At 43.8% G+C, this 25,860-nt stretch overlaps 1 pseudogene; it reads left to right on the top strand.

Moving 5' to 3' along the window:
• The first annotated feature begins 18,227 nt into the window (after window positions 1-18,227).
• Window positions 18,228-25,334, top strand: LOC132531256 (gastrokine-3-like; annotated as a pseudogene).
• Window positions 25,335-25,860: the final 526 nt, after the last annotated feature.

Below are 25,860 nucleotides of genomic sequence, written 5' to 3'. Positions count from 1 at the left end.
GCTTAGCTCTAATAACTGTTATGAATGTAGAGATCTGTTCATCTCCAGGCTTTGAAACCAGTTATTCTCCTTTTCAGATAAAATCTTGCTTTAAAATTTGTTATCTTCTCTGCCTTTTATCGTGCCCTAAGCTGTGGTTCAAACCCTTTTGAAAACTACTTAGAAAAAAATTTTTTAATGATTAGATGAATACATATTTAACTCATTCAATGGGAAGTTTTCATTCATTGGATGGCCCATTTTTTTTATGCTGACTAATACGGCCATTAGAATACTCCATACAAGAGAAAGTCAAACCCTGAACTCTAACGAAGTTTCCATTAGCTGTGTCTGCAACAAGAAAATAAAGTTCATGGAAAACTGAGGTCTGCAAATCCAGGAGAAATAGGAGGAATCCTCCAGCCTGTCCTGTTATGGCCACGTGGGTGTGAATGAAGTAACTGCAGTCAATAGAGGTAAAGGAAAGGGGAAAGGTCTGGGAAACTCATAGCCTTTGTAACACAAGTTCCGGAATAATTTATTTACTGCCCCTTCCCTCCCTCCTTCTCACCCTCCCTTTCCTCCTTCTTTCTATATTCCCTCCCTCCCATCCTAAATATATGCTTTGAATGTTAATTTCAAACATTTGACGGTTTAGAGGTTAACCTTAGTTTGAAGGTTAACTTTTGTAATATATACATTTAAGGAAAGAAAACTTGACTAGTACAATACTCTCAATCCAATTCCATGTCATCAGATCCTCACCTTTTTTTATTAATAGGGAAGCCAAAATGCCAAAAAGTGAAATGACTCTTCCTGGGTCCTTGTCAAAGACCTCTTACAGTCATCCTGAAAGTCAGGACTGAGGTCTAACAGTTAAACTAGGTCTAAGCTAAAGTGAACTAGGAAATAGGCAGTTTTTTTTTTTTTTTAAAGAGTAAGAAATATGTTGGACAGAACAACGAATTTAGTAGGTTGGTTAATAGTTTTAATAATTTCAGGCTCTTAATACAGATTTAAATATTCTACAGAATGTTTGCTAACAGTATTTTAAAAATTGGAATCAGTAATTCAGGCAAAACGAGGCACAATCATATCTAATCTCTCTCATATATAGGACACGACATTTTCTCTATATTAATCTAAAAATATTTCTGATGTCCCAAATATGTCCAAATATAAAGTAATCCCTCCCATTTTTCCCAATGAAAGATTAAGGAAAGAGATAGATTGGGGGGGGAGGAGGGGTACATCTTGAATATACACCTTTTAAAGATGTAGAAGAAATAGTCAAATCTTTACTTATATTATTTCATTTAATAATATTGATATGTATATTTAGAATAGTGTTACATAAAATATGAATTTAAAATTGTTTCCATTTTCACAGTTTTCAAAAGATTGCATGTAAACGCTTTACGTGAACCTTCAGCATCAGTGTCATCACTTACATCAGCCTTTCGTTAGAAAACTAATCCCAAACACAAACGTGCCTTTGGATAACGTTAGCTGTCAGTTTTTCAATTGTCCTGAGGTACGTATTCATAACCTATCCAAGGAAACCATGCAATTTATTGCTTTTTAACCTGATCTTCAAATGGCTTTTATCCCCCTTGTAACACTGGCTGGTTGCAATTGGGAAGCATACATCCAGAAATAATTATGAAATATGGGTTAAATTTCTTTTTTATCTTATCAGTTCAGACAGACCTCAGTAAATATCCAACTAAGGTTATTAGGTGGATGTTTTCTTCAATCAGTACTTCATTGGTCGAGAGAAAGGAATGGAGACAGTAATTGTAGCATGAGACTTTGTAAGCCCTCAAATATAAGGTGGGCTCTTCTCTGAGGGAAACATTTGGGGGAAATCTTGGTCTTTCACTTGGGCCTCTACAACAGCTGGTCTGCAGGGCTTGGTGCCGTGATCCTGGGAGAGAGTTTTTCCATTTGCCTCTTAACCATCCAGTCTCTGACCTCCTTGGGGAATAGAGTTGCCTACATGCAACACTGGGAGTGCCAGGGAACTCTAGGTCAAGACGGATCTCTATCAATAAGATGCACTATCAACCTGCAAGTATGCTCCTGTATGTTTGAGACATCGCTATACAAGGCCAGAAACAGGGTCTTGCGTCAATACATAAACACGGTTCTCCTCCTAGCTGCTTTTCTGGCAGAGTGAGAAGATTCCAGAGTAACTGTTTGAAATGTTACACATTCATTCGTCATCAGAATTTCAGTAGCTTTTCCAGCACAGTTGACATTTAGACCTCTGAATGGGGACCATCTCAGAATGGACCATGTATGGGGAAAAACGTGGAAATGACAGCCATTCCAGAGAAGGCAGAAATGAGAAGCTCCAACTGGAAACTAATTTTAGTTATCCTGCATGCGCTCACCCCCATCACGCTGCTCTGTATCTCTCTTCTCATTGAAGATTTTGCTCATGCGGCAGGCAGGGCCTGATGGCATTTATGGGCATCTTTGAAATGCTCTTCCCAGAATGCTTTGGGAGAACTTAGCATTGCCCTTTGGTACCAATGACTTATGAGAACGACTTGTATCATTCTATGGCCCCCAAACATTGATAGATGTCAGGACTCTAAAATAGCTGCAGAAGCCGTTGCCAGCACATACTTTGCAAACAAAAATTATAGAGTGGTGGATACCAATGACAGAACTTTGGGAAAGAGTATTCATCATAAGATGAAGTCAAGTGGTTCACACATTGGTGTTTTATCAGTTGGTGATTGTTGTTAGTAAACTCAGAGGTGTCTTACCAGGCAGATCGCCTCTGCCCAAAGACTGCCTGAATCATAGATGCAATAGAATTCTGAGTGGAATGTATTAGTCAGGACAGGACCCGTTCAGAGTTCATATATCTCCTCTGATGTTTTGTATCGCTATTCAATTTTCATGAGTATGTATCTTATCTCTTAACTAGTTTATGGTTGGCTACTGGGTCTATCTGGAGTCCATAGGAAGAGAAAAACTTAATATGGACATTACATTTTTGTCCAACTGTTTGAAGATTCTTGGTAGTGGTCAGAGATTACTGACTGAAGGGGAATTGAGTGGAGCCTTCATTTTCCCAGAACCTCTGAAAACAAAATCAGGCAGAGATAGGGCTCAAGGGGAGATGGTACAGCATGAGGGGACATTATTCTGTATGCTTTAGAATATAAAAGAAAGATATGAAAATAATTTCATGCTTTGGCATTTTTATTAGCATTAATCATTCCCTTCTCTGACCTCTAATTTTATTAAGCACCCACTGTATTCTAGACACTTGGATACCAACTTTTCCGTAGCCATTTCTTTCTCTACAATTCCCTTAATGTTTTCTATAATACAATATTTAAGAACATAATCTTTTGTGTTACACAAACCTTTCTGTGTGTCATACACACCACTTATTGACCATATGAACTTGAGTTGATTACTGAATCTTTCTGAGATTCTGTTTTCTTGTCTATGAAATACTATGTATAAAGTAAATAAGCTACAAGGATATACTATACAGCATAGGGAATACAGTTAATATTTTATAATAACTTTAAATGGAGTATAATCTATAAAAATATTGAATCACTTGTTGTACACCTGAAACAAATACAATATTGTAAATCAACTATATTTCAATAAAAAAAGAAATTAAAGTTTAAAAAAAAGAGATCAAAATACTACTTACCTCATAAGGTTGTTGTGAGACTAAATGAGATAAATCCTACAAAATAAAGTCTACTACTGGTAAATGGTAAGCGTTCATTATCATTATTTAGTGCAAGTTTTTCTTATTTTATTAGGTTGAGCCATTTGCAATTGCCATTTTTGTATGTCAGAATGGTAGAATATTGGTGGTTTCATGAGATTCAACTTCGTGTATGTTGTGCTTCTGGACGGGCTTTATGTTGGTTACCATCAGAGTTAAGGAGACTGATCTCCTTAACAGTGTACATAAGGAAAAGGATTATGGCGTCCAAAGGCTGGAGGTCCAGGCTTACAGATTTTAAGTTTATTTCAGTCAGATTACACTTCTTTGTATAACTGAGCATTTGCCTCAGGGCTGTCTACGTAGCAGATGATTAATAAATATTAGAGTAATTTATATACACAAAATAGCTGAACTTTAGGAAATAGAAAACTACTTTTTAAAAATTACCCTATATTCCTTAGTTATAACATTCCATTTCTGATACCTAAAACCAAGTTGACACATCATTTCAAAAACTCGAGTAGCAAATAGGTGTGACTTGAGTTGACCTGATTGAGTTTGTAAACTAGATCTATCTTGTAGAAACTATTTCACTTCAAACCAGTGATTCTTGATGAAAAACAAGGCTGTGCAAATCATAGCATGAAAATGGATGCTGTTAAGGGTGAGGGTTTCAGTCACATCTCTGTCTCTCTCCAAAAAATGAAAAGAGATCCCAGATCAGGGATAAAAGGAGCTAAAACTTGCAGAGCTCTCTCTGTTTCTATCTCTCTGTCTCTCTCTGTCTCTGTCTCTGTCTCTCTCTCTCTCTCTGTCCAACCCAGGATGAGAGTACCATGAGAAGTCAAAGGAAGCCTGGGCTCTTCACACCTCAACCCATGCCCTAACCCATCCAATGCTACCAGATCTAAAAACCATAGTTATAGATGCAACTTTGGTCCCTAGTTTGGGTCCAGAGAAAACAGTTTTGTGATGGTTGTTTACATGCATGATCATTGGATGTATCTCAGGTGAGTTCTGCTGAAAAGCCAACTTAAGACATATAAATGTAAACTTAAAATATAAATCCAGAGGATGTTTTAAAATTTATAGAGACAAAAAGTAGATGAGTGGTTGCAAGGGTATGGGTGCTGGGGTGGGGTGGGACTCAGGGGTGTTAGCTAAGGGATGCAAGGTTTCTTTTTGTGGTGTTGAAAAAGTTCTAAAATTGACTGTGGTCATGTAGTTGCACAACTCTGTGAATGTACTAAAAGTCATTAAATTACACACTTTAATTGGGTGAGTTATATGGTGTGTGAATTATATCTTGGTTAAGATCTTTAAAAGAACAAATGGGAAAAAAAAGAAAAAAGGAAGAAAAAATTTAGTTCACAAATCTTTCATCCTACTATGAAGATATATAAACCCTGTAAACATTCTGGTGTGTAAGTCTTTCAGTCTTTTTTCCATGCTATGAGAGCTTTGTAGTAACCTACCTTTTTAAACTTAATGATATAACTTGAACATCTTTTTGTGTCAATGTGCATTTATATAATCTTTATTACATGGCTACATAATACTCCATTTATTTGCACAGACCTACATTTCCTTACCCAGTCTCTTATTATTAAATATTTAGATTGTTTCTTTCTTTCTTTTCTTTTCTTTTTTTTTTTTTTTACTATTTAAATACTTCTTTGTACCTAAAAAACGAAAATGAACAGGGAGAATCTTTGATAAAAGACTAGATGATCTCATAAAATTGTCAGTGGTAGAAGCAGAAAAATTGACTTTTTCCTTCCATTAAAATGCAGGCTTACATTGTGTAAACACGTCTCTATAATATGCATTGGGCTTTGTGCATCTTCAAATGACAGCAACTGTCTGTCCTTAAATCAGGCCTGAATTCCCACTTCATAGGCAATATTCCTAATTCCTTTCAGATAATAAGTCAAGGTAATGGTATATCATACACCAGATAGTAGGTTGTTCTCTAAGACGTGTTTTGCTTTCACAAACTAAACCATAGAATCCAATAATGTTACTGCCTGAAGATCATCTATTGAAGCCCTACATCATTATATAGTAGATATGAAATCTTAAGCCTAAAAATGTTAGATGACTTTTCCCAGGTGACTTAGTCTCTAATAGAACTGAGATTTGAACCCAGTTCTCTGTGAGTCCAGAGTATTGCTGCCATTTCACATTGGCACCCACAGCCAATACCCTCTCTACAATACCTTCCCTGCAATGCCCAGCTCTAAAAACCCTTTCCTCTATCAACTTGTGGTGTGAGAGAAGGAGCTCGATCTGACACAAAATTCTCTTTTTCCACTGCTAATTATAGTTAAGAATTGAGAGAATGCTATCTGCTAATGCAATTAACACTAAGATGTGAGTGGCAATAGGTTACTCCTCCAGGGAACATACGTGTTTTAAAAGAAAAGAAGTCACCAGTATCAATACGGCCGTCTTCCAGACTAAGATGATAGACAATTTCCTCGTCTCCAAAAGGAGCACAAGGCACTGCAAACATTAAGCTTATTTAAAATTCAGTTTTAGTGGGGGCCAGGTTGAAAGGTTAAAAGGAAACAGATATGAGACGTTAAAAAGATAGATTTTATATTTCTTTAAAAAATTATGCACCGGGAAGCAAGACCTAATTCTCTCTAAATTCTTCCCCATGACCTCATCCCCCACTTGCTGCCCACATGAGGATCACCCCCTTTGCATTATGGGAATCATCTGCCCTGACACGTCCTGGACGCTGCTTCTCCTTCCAGCCTTTCAGCACCAAATATTGGACACACATTCTTTACAGGCTGCGGCTGCTGCTGCCTCATGCGACCAGAAGCCACACACCACAGTCTACCAAGAGTGATGGAACGGGTTATCACAGATCAAATTCCTGCGGCAGTCACTTCCTTTCCTTATCGGGGAATCGAGGCTTTTTATGAGGGACGGGGTGGATGTTAGCCCGTGCAGAGCACCAGCAGTCCTAACAAGCCTGACTTCTTGCAGTGCAGTCTGGGAGGGAGCTCTCAGCTGTGTTAAGAGAGGATGCTTTTAAAGAGGGAGACCAGACCGGCCAGCCTGGGGCCATCAGTCATGCACTCACTCACCCACAAAGGCCAACTGAACGCCTATAGTTGCCAGACCTGGCTGGGCACAGGGGAGATGATGAGTGAGGCTTGCGTGGAGGAGGGTGCGTGGACAGTACGATAAATGTGCAGAGTGCCGTGGGGACCCTACACTGTCTGACTGTAAGAGGACCTAGGGATTATCAGGCTTTACTCACAAGAAGACCGACACTCAGCAGGTTTAGCATCCATCGTGTGGCCCTCCTTGAATGGGTTGTGCCGCCCGTATTAGAACTCAGAGCGGGCTCCCTGCTCAGCAGACTCTGCGCCCTGTCCACAGTCCCCTCCCCCGAGAATCTATAGGATAAATCATAAAGAGAGAAGTTCATAGGGTCATTATTCACACACTGCTTCTCTCATTTCTGCGTTAGATCATCACGACATGTTGAGGCTGTCTTTAAACAGAGATTACCTACTCAGGGACACTTCTTGGCATAAAACTTTCGGAATATCATTCCCAGATTTATTCCCTTTAAGTCTAAACCAGCTCAAATATTCACCATTAAGAGCGTTCACATAATACAGTGTTATAGTAGAAAAGCTCTCCTCTCCTTTATTTTGCCAAAAAGAATATATAAATAAACAAATGTGTTATTTCTAATCTTTTTCCTTCCCTTCCTAAACAATTTCTTCCCAAACTCATAAGGTGAGACCCAGAAAAGTAGGTGTCCATGCTGGAAGGATGGAGAGTGGGAACCATGGTGACCCAGAGCAGGGAGTCAAGGTCTGAGTGGGGTGCTTCCCACACAGGGAAGGGGTGCTGGTGGCTCTGGAGGAATCGATCACTGCAGGATGATTGAGTCAAATCATCAGACAGGAGTCAAATCCCTCACTGTCAAAGAAGGGAGTTACAAATATGGAAAGTGGGAAACTAAAACGAACGCCATGGTGTTAAATTTAAATCAAGGTATTGGTGTTAACTACGATTTTTAATTAATATAGATCTAAATGATATACGATTGATAAACTGAAAAATTATCAATATCTATAGATATAAAATGCAGTACATATACATCTATTTCTAAACATGTATGAGTATTTTAAAATATGTGTATGTACGTACATATCCTCCCTCACTCTGACCACTGAGAAGGTAAGGGCAGAGATACTGCGATATGGATATCTCTGTGGGTACATCTTGAGCCCAGATCCTGGCTTCTGAATGTTATTCTCCAGTAAAAGGAACCAGAGCTCCTTTTAGAAACGGCTGATTCCAGGACTGGAGCAGGGAAATTAGAAGATGAGCCTGGAACATCTGTTGTCCTCAAAAGACAGTAAGGAAGAACACAGGAATGATAGGGGCACTCAAAAGGAAACAGAGGCCAGTGGAAAACCTTCCCTCTGGCCAAATCGAGGACAGTTTGAGCATCCAATAAATAATCATAGTAATGGATTACAACCCATTGAATAAAATCAGAGACCTGGCATTGATAGATGCAAATAAATAAATGAATCGATTGAATACTCAATGAGAGAGGGAATAGTTACATGGTTCCCGAGTATTTCGCAACAAAAACCTCATAAAGTATAAAGAGAAAAGGAGTGACTACATGAAAAAGCTTGGCAGAAGCCACCTTAATCAAGGGATCAAAGTGAGCATCTTCAGTAACAGAACAAGACAAAGCCAAGCACCCACTGTTGGGATGCGGTGAGAAGAATACAGCATCACTTCAGTGGTACTCCTGCCAGTGGTGTATAACCTGAATTTAACCCTAAGGAAATATCAAATAAAAGTAAATTGAGGGCTTCCTTGGTGGCGCAGTGGTTGAGAGTCCGCCTGCCGATGCAGGGGACACGGGTTCGTGCCCCGGTCCGGGAAGATCCCACATGCCGCAGAGCGGCTGGGCCCATGAGCCATGGCTGCTGAGCCTGCGCGTCCGGAGCCTGTGCTCCGCAACGGGAGAGGCCACAACAGTGAGAGGCGCGCGTACCGCAAAAAAAAAAAAAAAAAAAAAAAGTAAATTGAGGGACGTACTACAAAATAACTGGTCTGTAACCTTCAAATGTGTCAAGGTCATTAAAGTGAAGGAAAGACTAAGGACCTGTTCCAAACTGCAGGGAACTAAACAGGCATAACAACTAAATGCAACTCGTGATTCTGAACTGAATCTTTTTTCTAGAAAGGACCTCAATAGGACAGTTGGCAAAACTTGATTGGGAGCTTAAGAATTCGTTGGTAACAATGTACCGATGTTCATTTCCTGACGTGTTGGTTGTATTGTGGTTACACAGGTAGAAGAATGCCCTGATTTGCAGGAAATGCAAATAATTCATAGGTAATGGGCATCAGGGTGACAATTTGCACTCACATGGGTCGGGAAAATAAGGTTCTTTTCCCTCTACTTGCAACTTTTGTATAATTTTTTAATTGTGTCAAAATAAAGATAAATTATAAATAAATAATGCGGAACTAGTGCTCATCTGTTGATGAAATGTAGAAAGCTTTCTGCTCCACCAATTCTTTCTTATTTATATTGGCATGTGAACCCCTGGTTCCCACCCAATGAGACCATTAAAATGGGATATTAATTTGCTCAATATGTGATGTTACTTTGAACAAGAAAAGCCCCTCAGCCGTGAGCATTGCAGCATTTCCTTTTCAGCAAAGGCACGAGAGGTGACATTCAGTTGACAAGCACACTGTTTAATTATTAAAATTAAGTATCCCAATGCACGCGAACTGGCTCTGGTGCTCAGTTTTTGTCTCAACGCAGTAAATAAATTGGAATAGACCCCTTGGTCTGGGAACATGGGAACAGTGTGGAGCTGTAGCTGGCCCCCTGCCAATCTTTTGCTCTGTGGCAACTGACATTGAAAATCTGCTGTGTGTGCGTGCGTGTGTGCGTGCATGTGTGTGTGTGTGTGCACATATGCACACGGAGCATAGTGGTAAAAGAGGCCCAGAAACAGCAGGCATTTGATAATCCTCCCAGCTCCAACATTCTAACATTCTCAAATCCCTTTAGGAGGGAACCCTCCTGCACTGTTGGTAGGAATGTAAATTGGTACAGCCTCTAGGGAGAACAGTATGGAGGTTCCTTAAAAAACTAAAAATAGAATTACCATAGGATCCTGCCATCTCATTCCTGGACATATATCCAGAGAAAACCGTAATTCAAAAAGATACATGCAACCCTATGTTCATAGCAGCACTATTTACAATAACCAAGACATGGAAATAACCTAAATGACGAATGGATAAAGAGGATGTGGTACATATATGCAATGGAATATTACTCAGCCATAAAAAAGAATGAAATAATGCCATTTGCAGCAACATGGATGGACCTAGAGATTATCATACTAAGTCAGACAAAGATAAATATTATATGATATCACTTCTATGTGGAATCTAAAAAATAGTACAAATGAACATATTTATGCAATAGAAACAGACTCACAGACATAAAAAAAAAACTTATGGTTACCAAAGGAGAAAGCAGGGAAGGGATAAATTAGGAATTTGGGATTAGCAGATACAAACACTGAGGTCCTACTGCATAGCACAGGAAACTATATTCAATATCTTGTAATAAACCATAATGGAAAAGAATATGAAAAAGAATGTGTATATATATGTATAACTGAGTCACTTTGCTATACACCAGAAACTACCACAACATTGTAAATCAATACTTCAACAACAAAAAATATTGGAACCGTCGCATCTCCTTTTGGATGTGTAGGATCTGAATTCCCTCCTGCAAGATACAGAATAGCTCTCAGACTGAATTTCTGAGTTTTACAATACTAACTTTTATAATATAACTGAACAGAATAGGTAATAGAGTCAATTATGGAATCAGATTTGGGGCAAGTTACAAAAATTATCTGAGTCTCAGTTCCATCGTCTTTAAATTAATAGTAATAAGACTCACCTCGTATACCTGATGTGCGAATTAAATAAGATGTTACATGGCAAGAGGCCAGGATGGGACTGGTCCACAGGAATCCTTCAAAGAACTGTCACTATTATGACTGTTTAGTTTGAAAGGAGGCACAGAGACAGTAGCTGTGTGGCCTTCAACAGGTCCCACAGCCTCTCTATTCTCATTTTTCAACATGAAACACATACTTAATGCTCCATTGAAAGCCATCGTCCTCTTCTGATGGAGCAGGTTGACCCACTAGCTTTAGGAGCCTGGGGTTGAGGATGCCATGGAGGTTCTATTGCTACCATCACTCCTGCTGCCCCCCAGTCTTCCTTGGTTAGTTCTTCAGAGGGAGGCAAGGGTCAGAGCTGAGTGTTGCAGAAGACAAATGGATTTTCCGAGGGAATGGACCTGGGCAAAGAGGTGTGGACCAGAGGTGCCGTCCAGGACCCCTTCAACCATATATTGAGTGCCTGTTTGGGGTTATAGAAGCAGTTTGCTGAGAAGTGGCACGGGGAGTTGGATAAATGATGACTTCTGAGTTTTAATGAATCTCGAGCAACAGCCCTCTGGCCCTACATGGGCAGCTTCTTCTCTGCTGCAGTCAGAGCGGTAACAGCTTCCTTACACCATCTTCGGCTTGCTGGGCTGTGCCCTCTAGTCTTTCTGGATGGTCAAAGATCCCCCAGGAACAGGTCTGGGGATGTCACTGATGCTATATGATAAGATGCAGGAACGGAGTTGGGCCATATAGATGCTGTGTATTGGAGCCTTAAGGAGCAAATATATAACACCATTATTTCCAGGTTCAGATATGGGAGTTAGATGCACTCACTAGGAGCAGATATACGGAGATCAAAATATCATCTTTAGGGCTTCCCTGGTGGCGCAGTGGTTAAGAGTCCGCCTGCCCATGCAGGGGACACGGGTTCGTGCCCCGGTCCGGGAAGATCCCACATGCCGCGGAGCAGCTGGGCCCGTGAGCCATGGCCGCTGAGCCTGTGCGTCCGGAGTCTGTGCTCCGCAACGGGAGAGGCCACAACAGTGAGAGGCCCGCGTACCGCAAAAAAAAAAAAAAAAAAAAAATCATCTTTATTACCAATAAGAGGTGGGTTGGTTTCGATGTTTGCCCACAGACAGCTGCACGCCAACACACAGGGTCTGTCCCTAGGGGTTTACCACACAGCTACATGCAGAAGATGACAAGTCTGCAGACAGATATATCCTGAAGGGAGCCTGGAAGGAGGGGGCTACCTATCCCAGCTCCCTCTCCCCCATCACCAATCAGATAAGGTGCATCTCCTCCCCTAGGAAGGAGGGAGGAGGAATAGGGCAAAGCTGGAAGCGTTTCTACTCTATTGTTTCCCTCCTGAAGAATGGAAGAAATGCCCTCCGCTCCCGGGAAACGTGAGGGTGAGGGGTTACTGCTCCCACCTACCTGGCATGCTGTAGCAATAAACAACCCCCAAAGCTCAAAACTCCGACAACAAAGGTGTATTTCTTGCTAACAGTACATGTCCATTATATATCAGCTACAAATCTACCCGTCTTTTTCACTCTGGGACCCAGGAAGACAGAGTAGCCTCTACTTGGAATATCACTGTCGCTTGCGGCAGCAGGAAAGGGAATATGGTGCCACAGATGTTGGCTCCTAAAACTTCTGCCTGGAAGTGACACATCCCACTTCCCTTCACATTCATTGGCAAAAACAAGTCACGTGGGCAAGTCTGATGTCCATGGGGCAGGGAGATAAAATGCTTTCCTCCCTCTCAGGGAGGGGCATCCCATATTTGAAACAATAATACAGTCTCCTTTACCTCCTTCCAGTGAGAATAGGGGAGATCGGGCTGGGTGAGCACAAACAGTTCTGCTCTGATAAGGAAGGTGGACACTTTCTATGGTAACAGGTAAATAGCTGGTGACCTACCAGGAGCGTATATCTGATATTTTATGAACTGCTGTACTTGGCAATTAGTCTGTAGGTCATGGGCAGTAGATAGGTAATCGTGAAGGGCCTTGAACAGCACTTTCCAAAACCAGGACACTAACCAGGGAAAATGGTTGGATATCAGGTAACTTGGGGGTCCTGGGTGTGGAAGAAAGAGGCAGAGAAATAGCTCGTTAACAAGATGGCATTATAGTTGGAGCTTGGGTAAGGACGTAGGACGGGCCTTCTCTTTGTAAGGACAGGGACTTCCCTGGAGGTCCAGGGGTTAAGACTCCACGTTTCCACTGCAAGGTGCACGGGTTCGATCCCTGGTCGGGGAACTAAGATCCCACATGCCTTGCTGTGTGGCCAAAAAAAAAAGGTTTTGAGGATGGGTACAGAACAGTATTGAGTGTTGGGTGGCTAAGTTGTAAATGAGATACGATGTGAAGGAATCTCAGGGGCTTAGAGAGGGGCAAGGCTTGCAGCTGTCGTCCGGGGGGCTTGGGGTGGTCCTTGATCTTTGAGTAGGAACACGGGTGGAAGCATACGGACCACAGCCACCAAACATCTCCATCAGCCACATACAGGGGTTAAATGAGCAGTGGCTGCACAGGGAGGTGACTTGACCCAAGAGAAACAATTGGATCAAGTGTTTCTTGGTCCTCCTCAACCTGCCCTAATAGTTCAAACCTCCTTGTCCTTCTCCAGGGGCCAGACCACTCCCCAATTCACTCAACAAATTACCCAGCATCCCCTGTTGCCAGGCCACAGGGTCAACTGGAGCCCAAAAGAGAGGGGAAAGTGTCTTTTGCCAATTCTCCTTATTTTATTCCACTTACGTAGGAATCTACCACCATCCACTTGGGGTGTAGGGTGGGATTAAGGAAGGATGGAGTGAGGATGCTTTTGCTTTTATGACTCTTCAAATAAAATGTTTTTTTTTTTAAGGTTGTGGAATGGTTGCTTTAAAAATGTTTGCTGTCTAGTGAAATTTTTTTAAAATCTAACACAGTTTCTGATTCTGTTCACCGGACTGGCTAACGCTTCCATCTTTTTCCTGCCCCTGCCCCGTGCTGGGCCCTTCGAGCTGATGTTCTCCTTTCAGAGGCACAGTTCCTGTAGATCTGCTTCTTTAGATGGTGGGAATAAACACCTCCCCTCCCCATGCCCATACCTGCAATAATGAATCCAGATTTTGTGAATTTAGAGGAAAAGAATTCACAAAACACAGAGGAGCTATGAGGCTTGCATGTGTGTGGTGGGTGAAGGAATCCTATCCTTTTCCCAGACCAGAGCACAGCTCGTGTGTGTGTGCGTGTGCGTGTGTGTGTGTGTGTGTGTGAACATCTGTACTACACTTGCACAGAACCCTTCTCTCAGGCCCCCCTGCAGGCTTCCCTGAGTCACAGCCCCGCCTTCCCAAAAAGTTGCCCCAATTTGCATTATAAGGCAAAACTGAGGTTTCTGACTTCTCTTCTTAAAGCTGTAGGAAGTAGAAGCAGCCGGTGCTGAGAGGCGTGGCCCGGGGTCACATTTCCACCGTGACTCAGGGGGTCTTCTTGGAAAACAGGTCCCAGAGGGTACTCTTTTTCAGCTGCCTCTCGGTGATAAGTGGTGAGGGGTTGCCCCGTGCTGCCCGGTGCTGCCTGGTGCTTCGCCCAACATGACTGCCTGCTCTGCCCATTGCCTGGGGTCAACGGACTACATGCCCTTGGCCTTGGAGGCATCTCAAGAGGCTCCTTGTGGGCGACAGTAGAACCGAGAGAGCTGCCACGGGCGGGGCCGCAGCAGATGCGGGGAATGCTGTGAGGCAGGCAGAGCCCAGTGGGTCGGGGCAGGTGTGCAGGTTGGGAAGTTCCAGGAAGGGAGTAAGGGTCACAGAGGGAGGCGCCCTGGCCTGGGCGTAGAATCAGGTGGCAGGGAGTCTCGGGCCCAAAAGAGTTGGTGCTCCAGGGAGGCAGATGTCCAGGGTCAGGGAGACCTGCGGGGCTGGGTTAGGACCAGGCCCTCAGGACCCGAGGTAGGACCCTGGAGCTGAAGGAACTGGGGAGCTGAGCTCACAGCCAAGTCCGCTGCTCAGGTACAAGACCATTATTGGGTCCGGATATAAAATAAAGCCCCAATCCTGAGGAATAGGACAAGGGCTCAGTCACCAGATCCCTGAGTCACCAGAACCTTGAAGCGACTGGCTCAAGGCTGCCGGAATTAGCATGGCCTAGAGCACAAGGGATTCCAAAGTCTGGGTCGTGGTTGAGTGTGACTGTGGTCCTGCTGACCCACGAGGCATGAACTGATCTCTGGGAAAACCACAAGGTCCCTGCCTGCCTATCTTTGAACAGCCCCTCACCTGCTTCCTGTTGCATCTTCCCTCCCCGAGCCCTACCAGGTAATCAGATAGCGACGACCACCTGACCATGTCACAGCTTCCCACGCCCTCGGCACCTTGTACATCGACCCACCCAAATGTTCTCGGAAGGTCCCACCTGCTTTGGAAGCCCCACCAACTTCCCATTCAACCCCAGTCATCCCATCCTTGAAACAATAACCTTCTTTGTCCCAGTTTCCCCATCTCTGACTGACAAAAATTATTACCTTGGTGAAGCAGATGAGTTGGAGAGGAAACCTGGAGTCATGGATGCCATCAGAAGTGAGGTGAAGATGATGATGTTGGGAGGAGAGAAAAGGCAGATGTGAGATATGTCACAAAGGAAAAAGCTTTAGGGACCACCTAAATTAGGGAAAGGAGAGGGAGACACACAGAAGTGACACTAAGATTTTGAACATAGGGTTGACGGACCTGCACACATTTTCCTGCTGTCGCTTTGAATTTTAGCTTTCACTAATTTTGTTTTCCTTTTGTCTAGTGTGGAGAAGTCTGAAATCTGCACGAGGATGAAGTGGAAAGAGCACTGGGCTTGGCACAGAGGGTGTGGGCACTGCATCCTCCCAGACTGGCTGCATGTCTTCATGTTTCATTCTTTCACCTATAAAATGGGGAATGATCACCTTCATCACCTATTCCAAGGGAAATAATGTAAATGAAATATTTGTAAACTATGCAAAATAAGTGTAAGGTGTTGCGTGCAGATAATTGCCGGCTCACTCTGCCACAAGCGTTCTCCTCTCTCAAGGGCTTCCTGGCTTCCCAGGTCTCTCATGAGGGGCCCGAGTTTCACCTTCTTTGCTCCTACCGCTGCCCTGTGGCTACTTTGCGAATTGCATGATACAGTTAGGGATGCTAAGCAAGAAGGGAAAAAATGACAAGTTTACAAATAGAAAAGTATTTGTTAAGTCTTTCCAAGTTAGTTAATAAATTCAACGCGTTGCCAGTTAAAAGCTCCTAATAAGTTGATTCTAAATTCCTATGGAAGACTGAATTGGTAAGAATAGTCAAGACAGATTTGAAAAATAAGAATAAAAAGGGGGAGGGCTTCCCTGGTGGCGCAGTGGTTGAGAGTCCGCCTGCCGATGCAGGGGACACGGGTTCGTGCCCTGGTCTGGGAAGATCCCACATGCCGCGGAGCGGCTGGGCCTGTGAGCCATGGCCGCTGGGCCTGCGCGTCCGGAGCCTGTGCTCCGCAACGGGAGAAGCCACAACAGTGAGAGGCCTGCATACCGGAAAAAAAAAAAAAAAGGGGGGAGAAAAACATGTTAGAAAGCTATAGTTATACAAACTGGGATATTGTCACAAGAGTAAGTAGATGGATCAGTGTAGCACAATGGAAAATCCAGAAGGATCTCTGAATATATGGGAATTTAGCATACAATAAAGATACTACTTTAAATAAAAGGGGGAAGAATTCAATAAATGGGATTAGGACAACTGACTGCCCATTTAGACCTAAGTGACACTGTCATAAAACTTACTCCTAAACGAATTGTAGATTTAAACTTACAAAACACAATTATATAGTATTAAAGGAAAATATTTGGGGAGTAACAAAGACTTCAAAAAATTTTAAAACACACAAAACAAAACCATAGCCTAAGTGATTGATAAAATTGATTACATCAACATTCTAAAAATTCTGTTCATCAAAAGAGTGTAAACAAAGTTAAATAAGTGAAAGTATGAGAGAAGAATTTTGCAACAAATGAATATTATATAAAGAAAATCCTACAAATGAATTTTTAAATGACTCAGAACAGGAGCAAAGTATAAAAATAAGCAAGTCAAAAGAAAAGCAAATGGTCAATAAACTTATGAAAATATTCACTTAATAATCCAAGAAATGCAAAGTAAAACAATTTTCATGTCATTTTCACCAATTCGACTGCAAAAATTGAAAACATTTAACTGTCAGAGAGAGTCTGGGAAAAGGACACTCATTTTGTGTTGGTGAATAGTGTAATTGTTCAATAAACTATGTTATATCTATATTGTGCACAAATGGAAAAGGATGAGGGAGATCTTAGCGCATGACATAGTACAATCTCTGGATGTGTTGAATGAAAAATCACATTGAAATGAAATACATATAGTACGATACTATTAATGTGAACCATTAGAAACGCTACAGATTTTCTATGGATGCCGGCGGGCATGTGTGTATGTGCGTGTAGGTATGCACAAGCAAAATGTCCCACCAGATGTTCACCAAACAAAATACGGTAGTCACCTTTGGAGAGGAGATGGGAATTGAGGTGCTGGTCAAAAGGAACGCTAGCCTTAACTTTCATGTTTTAAAAGGATGCATTATTTGTGTAATTAGAGACTTATTTAAAGAAGAAACTGACTAACGTGATAGATGGTATTTTCCAAAGATGGCCACAACGATATGTCCAATCCCTCCTGCTCTTGGTAATGTGAACTTGCCAATCCCCACCTCCATCAGCTTTCAAATATCAGAGCTGGCATCCAAAGCCAGATAATCTAGATGACATCCAAGCTAAGCCTATGACGACTATCCAACACTGCTCTGGCTAATTAACCCTTACAACAATCCTATAAGGTAATACTGCTAACATACCCATTTTACAGAAGAGGAAACTGAGGCTCATACAGGAATTACAAATAGCAAGGAACTAGTTAAGAAAAGAAAGAAGAAAGAAAATGTTATGGAAAAATATTCAGTCATCTCATCTATAATCAAGGAGATACAACTAAAACAAAAATAACATTTGATGTCATACTTAAACCACTAAAACTTTTAAAAAAGAATAACGTTTATTGCCATAAATTTGTATATGCATACATTATGGGTGAAAGTGCAAATAAACACAATACTTTGAAAAGAATTTGGGCAGTGTGTATCATGAATCATAATGTGTTTCAAACACATAATGTGTTTCAATTTCAATCTACTTCTGGGAGTTTATCTCATAGAAATAATACAAAAGAATAAAAATGTTTTCACACCAAGACATTCATTGCAACATTATGCATATAATTAGAAAAAAACCTTTTTGGATTTTGTATTTGTATATCCTCTGCTTCCCCCTGCTTTTTAAATGTCTTTAAATGATTAAGTGAAATATATCGTTATAAAAAAAGTAGAACACCACATTTATTTATGGAAATTATATTAATAAATTCCCATGGGAAAATACCAGGAGAAATTATTCAAGAATAATCATAACTTTGTGAGAGTGTTGGGGTGAACTTTATCTTCAAGATGCTTAGTAATGTTCTCATCCTGTTTAAAGATTTATTTTATTTTTTTATAGTAGCACCTTGTTTATCCATTCTATATGTAAAAGCTTACATCTGCTAACCCCAAACTCCCACTCCATCCCTCTCCCAGCCCTCTCCCCACTGGCAACCACCAGTCTGTCCTCTATGTCCATGTAGGACAAAACTGTTATGATGCTTGTCTGTCTGCCAATCTCTTTTCCTAAATCATAGTTTTTGCCTTAAAGAGGCAAAATCCCACCCTACAGTCTGGCACAGGATGGGTTTCTTCCTGCCACTGGGTATGATGCCGGCAGGCAATAAAGCATCAGGCCATCCAGAAGCTCGTGGGCCCCTCCCCTGTGCCCACGGAGGGGAGTCAGGCCTGGAACGTCCACGGTCCACAGTCCCAGCCCTGCATGTCTGGCATTCTTCATCATCCAGGCCTGTCTGCCGGCAGCCGAGGTCCTTGACAGTTGGTTCATCTGCAGTGGGGTTTAAAGCCAATGTCTGCAACTACATTATTCTGTTATCTAGATTGAGGATTAACACCTCTATTGATTTGATGGGGAAAATGGCTCCGAAATCCCCCTTGACAAGCTCTCTCTTTATCAAGAAACCACTCCGATCTCACCCACTTAGCAATTCACAGTAAGTGCCTATATGAACTGAAATTAGGCAGCTCCCAACCTGCCCGCTCTGTCCAACCCCAAGAGACAAGGTAGCAATAACTCAAGCCTGGAGCCTCACCCTCACCCCAAGGGCCTGGAATGAATCTGGAATGAAGCTCATAAAACCCAGGCCCGCTTTCAGAACCCTTATTACCGGGAGATAACACGTCTCCACATTCACTCCTACTGGCCTCCAATCCGTTCTCTGCAGAGAGCTAGAAGAGGTTTATTAAAGACCCTCTGGTGGTTCCCATCACACAGACAATAGAAAATCTCCCAGGCCCAGCCTCCATGGCCGCCCAGCCTGCACCCCCCCCCCTTTCCCGCCGAGCCTTGGCACTTTTCCCAGCCTCTGCTGGGGACACCCGCCTCCAGAGTGACCCACGCAGCCTGGTTCGCCAGGCGCTTTCCTCAAGAAACCTCTCGGTCCCCAGCAAACCCAAACCGTGGATCAGGCTGCTTCCCCACCCAACCCCACACATCTAACTGGCCACACCCAGGCTTCTGGAAGGTCTTAGCCCAAAAGTCACTTCTCAGAAAGGCCTGACCCTTCCCCAACTACTCCCGCGGCATCTGAATTGGGTCCTCGTTGCTATTCTCTCTCGTGACACTCTTTTTGGTTGAGGGCACTTACGGAAATTATTTACTGCTTCACTCACCGTCATTGGTTGAGGACCTAGGTGCTATTGGTTCATGGGCTGGGGATACAGCAGTAAACAAAGCAGACAGAAGTCCCTAACTTCAGAGTGCTTACGTCCTACAGGAAGAAACGGTATGAGTTTTAGAGGCAAACTGTATAGACTGATCAGTGTGACAGAGAAAAAGAAAGCAAGAGGGGAAAGAGAATGTCAGGGGTGGCATCCTCAGTCTTAGACAGGGCTCCCAGGGAGGTTACATCTTGATCACAAAAGATGAGGAAGTGTCTTTATTCCCATCCTGCCAGACCTACTAGAGAATGGACTTGAGGATACGGGGAGGGGGAAGGGTAAGCTGGGACGAAGTGAGAGAGTGGCATGGACATATATACACTACCAAACGTAAAATAGATAGCTAGTGGGAAGCAGCCGCATAGCACAGGGAGATCAGCTCGGTGCTTTGTGACCACCTAGAGGGGTGGGGTAGGGAGGGTGGGAGGGAGGGAGATGCAAGAGGGAGGAGATATGGGCATATATGTATATGTATAGCTGATTCACTTTGTTACACAGCAGAAACTAACACACCATTGTAAAGCAATTATACTCCAATAAAGATGTTTAAAAAAAAAGGATGAGGAAGCAAAACTCAGATTCCTGGGAGTAAACGTTCCAGACAGATGGAACAAAACGTGCAAAGGCCCTGAGCAAAGAACAGTGAAGAAGCCAGAGTAGCAGGAGCTGACAGGTGAGAGGAACACGAGTTGCAAGTGAAGGCAGAGAGGTAACAGGGGTCTGACCCTGTGGGACCCAGTAGGTCCCAGTAACTCATGTGGCTTTTATACTGCATGAGATAGGAAGCTACAGCTGGGTTTGGTCTGCCTTGCGATTTAACCGGGGTGCTCTGACAAACACTTGTAGGAGGCTTTCAAAAGATTCTGTGGGGGGGGGGAAGCGGATTAAACGAGGGTCGTAGTAGCAGAGTTGTTGAGAAGTTATTTAATTCTGTATATATTTTGAAGGTACAGCTGAAAAGATTTTCTTCTCAGTTGGATATGGGTGGGAAGGAAAGAAGAGTCAAGATGACTCCAATAGCACTGACCTTAGTGGAGAGAAGGATGGCGGCTCCATTCACTGAGATGGAGCCTGTGGGCAGCAGGTTGGCGGGGGTGGAGATCAGTTCTGAACGTGTTGACTTTCAGATGATTAGGCATCAAGTAGAGAATTAGATGCGTGAGTCTGGGGGTCGAGAGAGAGTTGGGCTGGACATACACACCTGGGAATGTTTAGAGCCGAGACTGTATTCAAAGCCATCACACGGTGGGTGAAATCACTAAGTGAGCTAAGTGTAGACAGAAAAGAGGAAAGGGCCAAGGACTAAGGTCTAGGACCATCCACATTTCGAGGCTGGGGAAGTGAAAGGGAGAAGGCTGGTCAGAATGATGGAAACGAACAGGCAAACGTGTGTGTCCCGGAGGCTCACTGAGGGCCACAACGGTGTCAAATGCTGCTGTTTTCTCAAATAAGAGGTCTGAGAAATGACCTTCGCATTTAGTGTTGTAACAGTCATTAGATTCGTTAAGGGCAGTTTCAGTAGTGTCTTTGGGCTAAGCCTGATCTCCAGAACATCAGTGACAGCCATCCACTGGATGGATCTGTTGGGACCCAGGCATCCATTGTCAACGCCTTTCGAGGTATGGTCAACATCCAAGTCAACAATGCTTTGATTGAATGGGATGGAATCTTGGACTACGAGAATGTAAGATGTGGAACACACTCATTATAAATGCCAAAGAAAGCCTTGCCTGCTCCAACATTTTGCCTTGTGCTTTTCCAGAGAGAAGAGGACCCTGTCTACATAGACATTCTCTAGGTTTAGGATCTTGAGGGAATACATCTCTTTAGATAAGGGACCAGCTTTCTTGCATCTGCAGTGACTTCTTTTTGAGCCAGTGACCGCAGTAGGAACTTCTGTGATCTCTAGGGATCCCACATCCTTTTGTGTTCGTCTCCTGCGTTGATTTCACAGGGCTCCTGAAGGCCTCTGAAATAAGAGAGCCATTTCCAGAACCCAGATTTCTTATAACTGGTATGTGCTATGGAGGTCTTTTGTCTTGATCTCAGATTTTAATCAGTTTATTTCAAAAGCAGGAGAATAATTTATTTTCACTTTTAGAAACCTTGCTTCCACTTGCCCAGATGGTTGGGTACGGTGAGGTAGGACCTGGCAGAAAGAGGCAGGATTGGGGAGGGACACCTCCCTGATAGAAAAGCTCTATAACCAGAGATATGGCTCAGCCTTTGTGTACCTCGGTTTCCTCATTTGCCAAGCAGAATCAGCAGCTGTCTTTCCTACCGGAAAGGACTCTGAGAGGATTAAATGAAGGAAAAGCCCACACTCCTTACTCCCTGGATGGGCTTCTGCTGTCCAGCCCCTGCTGTTTGGAAGCTCCCCTCCTACTTGCACACTGGACATCTCAGGACAGACCCGCAAACACAGGCTTTCTCTCTGCGCCGTCCTAGACCTCCCATGCTCTCCTTCCCAAACACCATCCCCCTCATTCTTCACCTGACTTGCTCCTGATTTCCTTGAGGACACGGTTCCCTAGTCCTCCTTAAAGGGAGGCAGTCCAGGGATTTCCAACTCTGTTTTAAGCCATAGAGACTTTCCTTCCAACGAAAGATGTCACAAAATGCCACTCTATGGAATGGAAGTCAGAACTGCTCTGGCTGGAGGAGGGAGGTGGGCTCAGTCAGACTCAGCTGGAGAACCTCGGCTTTACTGCAAAACTCAGAGAGGCTGAAGGTCAGGTCCAGGGCCACGTAAGAGGTGGTCAGTGGCAGACCCAGAGCCAGGATCTGAGTCTAGAGGTCCGGACCGAGACCTCTCCTCACCCGGTACCTCCAGAGAGCACGCTATCTCACACACTGGCTTCACAAGCAGGCAGTATCTTGTCTCATCCTTTCATGGCATCCCTGTGGGAGAGGGTCTATTTTCCTGCTTTACAGATGGGGAAGCTGAGGGTCATGGAGGCGGCTGAGGGCCATGAACAGGACCTTATATTTAGCTTTGTTTCTGGGGCTGACGCCCTACCCCCCCAGTCCCACTAGTCTGTTAAGGGTATGCAGAGTGCCCCGGGGGGTACCTTCCTGTGGTGCCTGCAGCAGCGACAGTGCCACGGGCCCTCGGGGGCAGCAGGGCCCTGTATGCATTGTCAGTCCTGCTGCTAGCGCTTTGCTCTGCCGCCCAGGGCCGCGCTATGCCGGGATGCTCAATGCCACAGCCTGAAGGACCAGCTATGTGCAGCACTGATGGCAAGCAGGAGGCTACTATATTGTGACTGAATGAATGACAGGGTTCTGCTGTGTTGCTTTAAGCCCCTCTGGTGGCTAAGCTGTTTAGCAAGATGGCCTGTGTCCTAGCCAAGACGGATGAAGCTGTCCAACTTTGGACGATATTAGTAAGGCCCTGGACCACCAGGTAAGTGAAACCAGTTCACTGTGGTCCCCTCCTAGTTTGGTGTTTTCCAACTGTACATCCTGACCTCCTAGGATGGTGCTGTATACACAGGGGAATTCAGTTCATACTTGTTCTTAATGCGCATGAAATTCTATCACCGTGCAAAGGACTCCAAGTTCAGTCCATGGCCCATTTAAATTACATCACATGAATGAAAATGGACCACTGAAAACTCCATACAATGACATAATTTTAGTTTATTCCAAAAGGGGTGTGAGCTACATGTTAGTGGATATAAGTCGTTGAATATAAATATTAGAGTGAACTAATAGAGTATTTTTACCCTCATGCCTTCTCTCCTCCCCTGCACACCCTTTGCACACATACACACGTGTTACCTTTAGTTTAAAATGAGCCCAGACTGCTGAAACTCTCTCCCTCCCAGCCTCTTAAATGACAAGGGCTGTCAAATAAATTCAAAAGCAGCAGGAGGTCCTTGGCAAATCATTGACATCTGGCACCATTTGCTTAAATAACCCGCCCAGGACATTTGGGCAAAATGAATGCTGATTCTCGGGGGAAAAATGCATTTGGGGTCACATAAAAATAAAACAGGGGCTTCCCTGGTGGCGCAGTGGTTGAGAGTCCGCCTGCCGATGCAGGGGACGCAGGATCGTGTCCCGGTCCGGGAAGATCCCACGTGCCATGGAGCGGCTGGGCCCGTGAGCCATGGCCGCTGAGCCTGCGCGTCCGGAGCCTGTGCTCCGCAGCGGGAGAGGCCACAACAGTGAGAGGCCCGCGTACCGCAAAAAAAATAAATAAATAAAATAAAAATAAATAAAACAATTTGTCAATTTTTTTAAAGAGAGGTAGAAAGTATTCCCCTCATCTGATTTATAACAAGTAAATGCATGATATAAATGAAACACATAATTTTAGAGATGAGAAAAGCACTGGAGGCTGGAAGAGTTGAGAATTTAAGGGTGAAAGGAGTACAGCGTTACAGGGACACACAGGCTCACACACAGATTTTTTTGGAGTAATGTCATCACCTTGTGGTCAGACAGGGTATTGCTGCTATAGACAAAACTCAAGGGCAAGTTCATGGCTATTTTTGTGCACTGGAATAGGTTTCTCGCTCTTCTTCCTTGCTGCACCACCTCTATCTGCTGTCTCACCGTTTTGAAATGTCACCTCTTCCAGGCTTTAAAATATTATCCATCCACTCGAGGCCTGACCTACACTGTTTTACCCAGCCGGGTCAAGAACTTAGCCCAGTATGGAGTGCCCATGAAGGACGTGTGCCGACAGGTCCCCACCTACTTTGTCCAAGAGCAAAAAGAAGGCGTGTTAATAACTTAACTAGAAACTCAAGACCATGGTTGAGGCAAATGGTGCAGTATGATTTTTAGGTGCTTAGCAAATTCTAATGACAGTTTTCTTTGCTACTGGGTATAAAACTAATGAGCCCTGAAATGCATTTCCCCCTGGTGGCAGTGAAGATTTCCTGATACCAGGGATCACTGAGAACAGGCAGCAGAGTTAACTTGGCTTTACCAGAAGGTTGAGGACAGTCATTTCACCATCGGGATTTGACAGCTGGTGATACTCTCCCCTGACCCAAAGTTTCATCCTCTCCTCCCCTCCCCCTGCCCAAGCAGCACTGTGTCGGGCATCCCCCATAGGAGGCCCACTTCTTTGGGGTTCTCAGTCCTCCTCTTTCTCTGGCTGTCCAGATGCTGGAAGGCAGGACCCTGATAGTTATAGACCACATGCTGGGAAAGGAACGGCTCAGTGGCTGGCATCCCTGCTGGGGATATGGCTGGGGGATCAATGGTGACGGGATTGGAAAGCTACCAGATAAGACTGCAAAATATGCCTGCCGCTCCAGATAGAGTCAGTAACCACTTCCCATTAAGCTGTTGCCTGTCACTTACATCTTAGCATAAACTAACCCATTGAGCAAGGCTTCTTCATAACAGGAACTTCCAGCAGGAAAACACAGAGAGCTTGAGAGGCTGGGGGGTTAAAAAGGATGCTTAAAGAGCAATAAAAGAAATAGGAAAAGGCATACGGAACCAGTTAGTGCAGCACCGGTGAGATCTTCCATTTTGTTCCCAAGTCTCTGGCTAGTCAAGTTGTCTTGAACATCACATCTAATTTAGCTGCAACTCATAATATATCCACTCTACTTAGGGGTCTTAGAGCGACTAAGTGATCTTTTAAATAAAATGCTTCTCTTTCTTCTTAAAGGTACTGCACTGGCTATTGACCCCAATTCCTGTTTCTAAGTCCAAATTCTGTCCTTCCTGAGACTCTCCATGTGTGGGGAGCTCCCTGGGCTCTGAACCTCCAGGTCGGCCACGTGGAGAGCAGACCTGCCTGGATGGGACCGCTGACCTGAACCCAGAGCTCAGGGACCCAGCCCACCTCTGCCGATGGGAAGCAGCTCATTTCAGACCTCCACCTTCTACTTTTTGACCCAAGATCCAGCTCTGTAGTCTAAAAACGAGATACACTTTCTCCCTCTGGATTAGAACAATAAAGTTTCTTGCCTCCCTTGTCTAGCAGATGAGCCCTCCCTGCCTGCACTGTCCTCTCTCGAGTTACTGGGTTCCCATCCATGTGCCGTCCACGCCATCACACACCAACGTGGTGCAATGGAGGACGTGTCTCTCCTAGAATGTCTCATTTCCAAGGGTCTCTCTTTAGGGTGGCCCTTGACGAATCCCTTCAGAATTTGGGCCGTAAATAAATAAATAACAAAAAGACACTAGCCACAGCACAGACTTAAGCTTTCGGGTCTGAGGTCACATCTCTGTCACCTGCAAATTGATGCTGAGATCTAAGGAGGCCTATTCTGGCCCAGCCGGC

This window comes from Lagenorhynchus albirostris, chromosome 13 (assembly GCF_949774975.1).
Source record: "Lagenorhynchus albirostris chromosome 13, mLagAlb1.1, whole genome shotgun sequence".
NCBI classification, from domain to species: domain Eukaryota; kingdom Metazoa; phylum Chordata; class Mammalia; order Artiodactyla; family Delphinidae; genus Lagenorhynchus; species Lagenorhynchus albirostris.
Note: the sequence above shows the minus strand (reverse complement) of the source record. Positions and strands in the feature narration are given on the sequence as shown.